We start from the raw sequence: 6,510 nt of genomic DNA, 5'->3' as shown, positions 1-6,510 counted from the left end.
GTGACTGAAATTGGCAAGGATGTGATTGGTCTAAGAATCAGTCCTCTGCAGTTTCGTTAATGCCATCTTTTTATGCATAGGAGAGACATCATTTTTTCGTAGCAGAAAATTAGCAATGTGTCATCTTTCTACTGCTTCCTTACCCCTAACCATTCCTCAGATTATTGACATTTGACTCCCTGCTGGAAAGCGTAGTATCCTTTATACATTTAGTGTGGCTAATCAAAATGTGTATATTTGCATTCTTTGTAAGTTCCTCTCATCTTCTCAAGTTGAATGCAGTTGTAGTGATAGCTGACTTGACCTTCCTGCTTAGTTCCTTTAAGGAACAAGTGAAAATTCAGTGAGGAGCGTTCGTTTGGTAAATTTATTCATTCAATATTTATTCTTCACCTGTCTGCTATCTTTTATCCTGTTTGCTAAGAAGTAGTGGAATGTAGTAAGACAAGCTCTTTACCAGGCTGTTAGCCATCCTTCCACTTCCTTGAGTATCGAACCTCCTGAGAAAGCACCCTCTGTGTGCCTAGAAATCTAAGGTCTGGGAGGAAGCCATTTCAGTTCCCAAAATGTATGCCACTTTATGTTGATTTTTACAGCCATTGTTCTAATATTTTGTTTATCATACTTAATAAATTCAATTTCTACCAGAAAAAAAAACCACTATAGGAAAAGCACTATATAATTATCAAAGACAGTAAATCAAGAAGACATAACATTGGCAACATCTATGCACCAAATGACAGATCTCCTAAATACATAAGACAGCTGTTAACAGAATTGAAGAAAGAAATAGACAGCACCGCTATAGTGGTAGCAGATTTTAAACACACAACAGTAGTCAAAGTATAGGTCAACTCAAAAGATGTGTATGTGCAGGGCGAAGAGGGGATTAATCATTGGATTGCACAATTTGATGGGGGGTGGTGAGGGAAAGTGAAAGTATTTGTTCCAATTTGTATGAGAATTTTGTAAATAAACTAAGCTGTGGTGCTAGAGAAGAGTACTGAATGTACCCTGGATTGCCAAGAAAACAAACAGATCCATCCTGGAGAGGGTTAAACCAGGATACTCCCTGGAGGCAAGAATTCTGGGGCTTCGTCTGACATACTTTGAACATGTAAGGAGGGACAGGTCCTTGGAGAGGGACATCATGCTTGGGAGGGTGGAGGGACAGCACAGGAGAGGAAGGCCCTCTATGGGGTGGACTGATTCAGTGACTGGGGTAAATGGGATGGCTGTGTCAGAGGCAGTGTGATTGGCACAGGATAGAGCAGGGTTTAGGGCTGTTGTACATAGGGTCAAGCAACTCGATGGCACAAAACAACAACAACTAAACTAATGAAAAGAAAAAGAAATACAGAAGATCTAAACTTTACATTTGGCTAACTCAACCTTGTGGATATATTCCGAGCACTGCATGTAACTAAAATTCAATTAATTTTCTTTTCAAGTGCACATGGGATATTTTCTAGAATTGATCACATATTAGGGCAAAAAGCAAACCTCAACAAATTAAAAAATATTGAAATGATACAAAATCTCTTCTCAGACAATAATGCCATAAAACTAAAAATTAAGTCCAAGGCGATAAAGCTTCTAAAGCTGCAAACATAGAACATGAGTGGATTATAGAAAAAACAAAGAATAAAATTTAAAAGTTCCCTGATACAAATGATAAAGAAAATACAACATACCAAAACCATCGGGATGCAGCTAAGGCAGTCCTCAGGGAGCAGTTCATAACAATAAGCAAACACATAAAAAGTAAAGAAAAAGTAAAGTTAATGATCTAACCCAACACCTTTATCAAACAGAAAAAAACCAACAATCTATAACCCCACAGCCTCCAGAAGAAAGAACACTGTAAGCGCAAGAGCTGAAGTAAATGAGATAAAAAACAGAAAAACAACTGAAACCATAAACAAAAGCAGGAGCTGTTTTTTCAAAAGGGCAAATAAAATTGATGAATTACTGGCAAACTTAACAAAAGATAAAAAGGAGAAGACACATCTAATTTGACATCACAAGAAAACCAAAGGAACTTAAATCTACAATGTTGGAATACTATGAAAAGTTTTACTCTAAAAAATTTGAAAACTTAGAAGACATGGGCAAATTCCTTGAAACTTACGCCATACTCAGATTGGCATGGACAGATGTAGAACACTTGAACAGGCTCATCACAAAAGAAGAAATTGAGCAAGATATAAAAAGACTCTCCCACAAAGTCCTGGATCAGATGGCTTCACTGCTGAATTCTACCAAACATTCAGAGATTTATCACCAATCTAATTAAATTATTTTAAAAACTAGAAAGAGAAGGAACACTCACAGAGATATTCTATAAAGCCAGCAAAACCTTAATACCAAAACTGGACAAAGATATTACCAAAAATGAAAACTACAGACCAATAACTGTCATGAATATAAATTGTAAAAATCCTTAACAAAATTCTAACCAATATAATCTAAAAGCACATTAAAACCATAATTCATCATGACCAACTGGGATTTATAACAGGGATGTAAATATGGCTCAGTATAACAAAAACAATCAACCTAATTCACCACATAAACAAAGCAAATAACAAGAACCGTATGATCCTCGCAACTAATTTAGAAAAGGCGTTTGACAAAATCCAACACCCCTTTCTGATTAAGATACTCAGCAAAATTGGAATAGAAGGGAATTTTCACAATATAGTGAAAAGGATTTATGTAAAACCAAGAGCAACTATCATTCTCAATGGAGAAAGACCAAAATATTTTTTCTTGTGAAGAGGGACCAGACAAGGATGCCCACTGTTACCACTTCTATTCAATATTGTATTGGAACTACTTGCTAGGGTAATACAATGGAAAAAAGGAAATAAAAGGCATCCAGATCATCAAAGAGATGGTTAAATTGTTGCTATTTGCATATAATATCATAGTGTACACAGAAAACCCCTAGGATTCAATAAAAATAAACAAAACATTAGAGATAGTAGAACACTCTGGTAGAGAGGCAGAATGTTAAAACACTATCAAAAAAATCAGTGGGAGTCTTCTACAGTAACAAAGAGAACTCAGAAGAAAACTAAAAACAATACAATTTACAATAGCCAACCAAAAATTGAGATACTTAGGAGTGATTTTAACTAGAGACAGAAAAGATTTGTACAAAGAAAACCAACAGAACATTTCTGCAAGACACAATAAAAGACCTAAATAAATAGGAAAATGTTCCCTGTTCATGGAAAATGTCCCCTGTTCAGATAGAAAGAAGCAATATTGTCAAAATGGCAATCCTACCAAAAGTAATCAGTCGGACTCCTCTACAGTAACAAAGAGAACTCAGAGAAGAAAACCAAGAAAGCAATGCCATTTACAATAGCCAACCACAAATTGGGTTAGTTGGGAGTGAACATACTTAGAGATATAAAAGACCTACACAATGCAAAATACAGAATATATTTGCAAGACACAATAAAATCCAAAATAAATGGAAAAAATTTTCCCTGTTTATCGATAGGAAGAATCAATATTGTGAAAATGACAATCTTACCGAAAGCAATCTATATGTTCAATGAAATCCAAATACATGTATCAAATTCATTTTTAGGAATCAAAAGAAAAAATTGTCAAGTTTATTTGGAGAGGTAAGAGACTCCAAAATAAGCAAATCACTTCTGAAAACAAAAGTGCAGTGGGAGACATAGCACTCCCTGACCTCAAAACCTATTACACAGCAGTAGTAACAAAAACAACATGGTCCTGGTACAATGACAGGCACATAGACCAATGGAACAGAATTGGGAACCCAGAAATAGACCCAGCTATCTCAGCTGATATTTGACAAGGAATTAAAACCTATCAAATGGGGATACAGCAACCTCTTCAACAAATGGTGCCGGCAAAATTGGGCTGCTACATGCAGAAAGCTGAAACAAGATCCACATGTCACACAATACACAAAAACCAACTCAAGGTGTATTAGAGACCTGGGAATAGAGCTCAAACCCATAAAGTTTATAAAAGACAAACTGGGATCCAGCTTAGAAGGTCTAGTCTATGGTACAGAAAGACTTGCAAATACAGCCAGAATTGCACAATCTGAAGAGGATAAAAAAACTGATGAATGGAAATTTCTAAAGATTTAACTCTCTATGCTTGTGAAAAAAGTTTTTCCAACAGGGTGAAAATAAAATCTACCCAATAGGAACAAATATTTGGCAATGCCATTTCAGACAAAGGCCTCATAATAAAAACTTATTGAATACTCCTGGATCTCCAGGAAAATAAAGAGTGATTATCCAATTATAAAATGGGGAAAATATATGGAAAGAATTTTCATAGAGGAAGACATTCAGATGCCCAACAGACACATGAAGAAATGCTCAAAATCACTGGCGATAAGAGAGATGCACATTAAAACTACAATGAGATACCATCTTACTTCAGTAGCAGTGGCCAAAGTTAGCAGGGCAGCAAGCAATAAATATTGGATAGAATGTGGAGAGTTGGGAATTCTCATACACTGTTGGTAGGATTGTAAAAGGGTTCAACCATTTTGGAAGATTGTTTGTCGTTTCCTCAACAAGTTTACCATAGAAACTCTGTATGACCCAGCTATTCTACTACAGAGAATATCCCCAAAGTCAATTAGCACTGACACATAAATGGAGATCTGTATACCAATTCTCAAACCACTGTTATTCACCATCAAAGAACATGGAAACAGCTCAAATGTCCAATCACAACTGACAAATTGTGGTACATTCACACAATGAAATATTATGCAGCACTCAGGAGCAATGATTTAAAAAAAAAGATACTGCATAACTTGGGGGACACTGGGGACCATTATTCTGAGTGAACTAACTCAGTCTCAAAAGCACAAATACTGCACAAGACCATTATTTTAAAAATAGAAGGATAACTAGTAAAACATGTATGGGGACCCAGAGGGGAAAGTGATGGAAACAGAAGGGTGAAACCACAGGGTTGCACTGTTTGGTAGGTTGAGGGAGAGGGTGAAGAATATGGAAAGGATCCAATGGGACCTGAAAAGATTGGGTAATGATGGACAAGGTCCCATGGTGATTAATTTTATAAAACATAATACTTAGGAATGATTATATTAGACACAATAATAATGAAGAATAATGTGAAATACAATGTGAATGAACTTTGTGATCAAACCAATATGAAAGAAAATCTTTTTATTTCCTATGAGGGAAATTTTAACAACTCAGTGACTAACTCAAAGTTTGTAAGTTAAAACCACTCAGGTGTATAGCAAAAGTAGGATGTGTCAATCTTCTCTCATAAATATTACAAACCTTGAAAACCCACTTGGGTAGTTCTGCACTACAAATAACTCAACTCATTACCGTTGATTGAGTCAAAGCCAAGTTATACCTGAACCTCAAGCAGGTTTTCTAAGACTGTATATTGCAGGGGAAGAGCTTATCCATCATTCCCCATGAGAGCTGCAGGTGATTTCAAAAGGTCAGAGAGGAACCACACTTGCATTAGAAGAGCAACTATGCAACCAAATGCTATCTAAGCTCCATTCAGATTCCCCTGTAGGGTTGCATTGATCAGAATAGACTTGACAGCAATGAGTTTACTTTTGTGTAAAATCTTTAAGACACAAAAACATTCTTGAGTCATAACTACTCTCCATCAGGTTTCTGTGGCTGGAAATCTATTTGGGAAGAGAGCGCCCACCTTTCTCCCAGAGAAGGTGGTGGATCTAAACTGCAGACCATTTGGATAGCACTGTAACACTTAATACATTGTGCCACAAGAGCATAACCTGCTCTAAATTGTAGTCAGTGTGCTGGGGATTTCATACATCAACAAAATGAATAGGATTTTGTTGAAGGTTTCCTATATACTGGCATTATGCTACAGTGGAACATAAATCAGTATTTGAGAATAATCCAAGAGGGTTTCACAAGAATAAACTAAAGCACACTAGGTGTTGAAGGACAGTTAATACTTAAGGAAAGATGGTTGTTTAGGAAGGGAAACTAGTGAAAGAAACAAAAATAGGACAAAAAGAAGGAGAAAATAAAATCAGTATGACACGGCACAGGGTAAGGAAAGCATTCTGCTATGACTAGAACATATGTGAAATAGAATAAAATGAGATTGTTTAGAATTAGTACTGTTAAATAAGGCTGAGCAGCAATGATCTCTGCAAAACCATTAAGGATAGCAGTAAAATCACCTCAGTCTATACTAAAATCCTTGAGTAGATTCTGCCATGTGTTTCAGAACAGAACTGAAATCCAGAGGATTTTCAATTACTGCGTTCAGTTAGCACTAGATTGCCAAGTCTTTCTTGCAAGTCACTTTTTTGTGGATTTGAACTTTTCCTCTAACAGCAGAAAGTTTAGCCATTTGAGTTACCCAGGGAGTCATCAGCCTATGTTAGGAATCTCTTAAATCTGATCACTTACAGTATTTCTAAACAATCTTAAATAAACAGGCTTTCTTGCAAATCAAGACAAATATGAG

At 36.1% G+C, this 6,510-nt stretch overlaps 1 pseudogene; it reads left to right on the top strand.

Annotated features, from left to right (window-relative positions):
* The window catches only part of LOC102872882, a 4,661-nt pseudogene extending 4,314 nt beyond the window's left edge, over window positions 1–347 (top strand).
* Window positions 348–6,510: the final 6,163 nt, after the last annotated feature.

The sequence above is a fragment of the Elephantulus edwardii genome, unplaced genomic scaffold, assembly GCF_000299155.1.
Source record: "Elephantulus edwardii isolate Elephantulus edwardi_28Jun2011 unplaced genomic scaffold, EleEdw1.0 scaffold00010, whole genome shotgun sequence".
Taxonomy (NCBI): Eukaryota; Metazoa; Chordata; class Mammalia; order Macroscelidea; family Macroscelididae; genus Elephantulus; species Elephantulus edwardii.
Note: the sequence above shows the minus strand (reverse complement) of the source record. Positions and strands in the feature narration are given on the sequence as shown.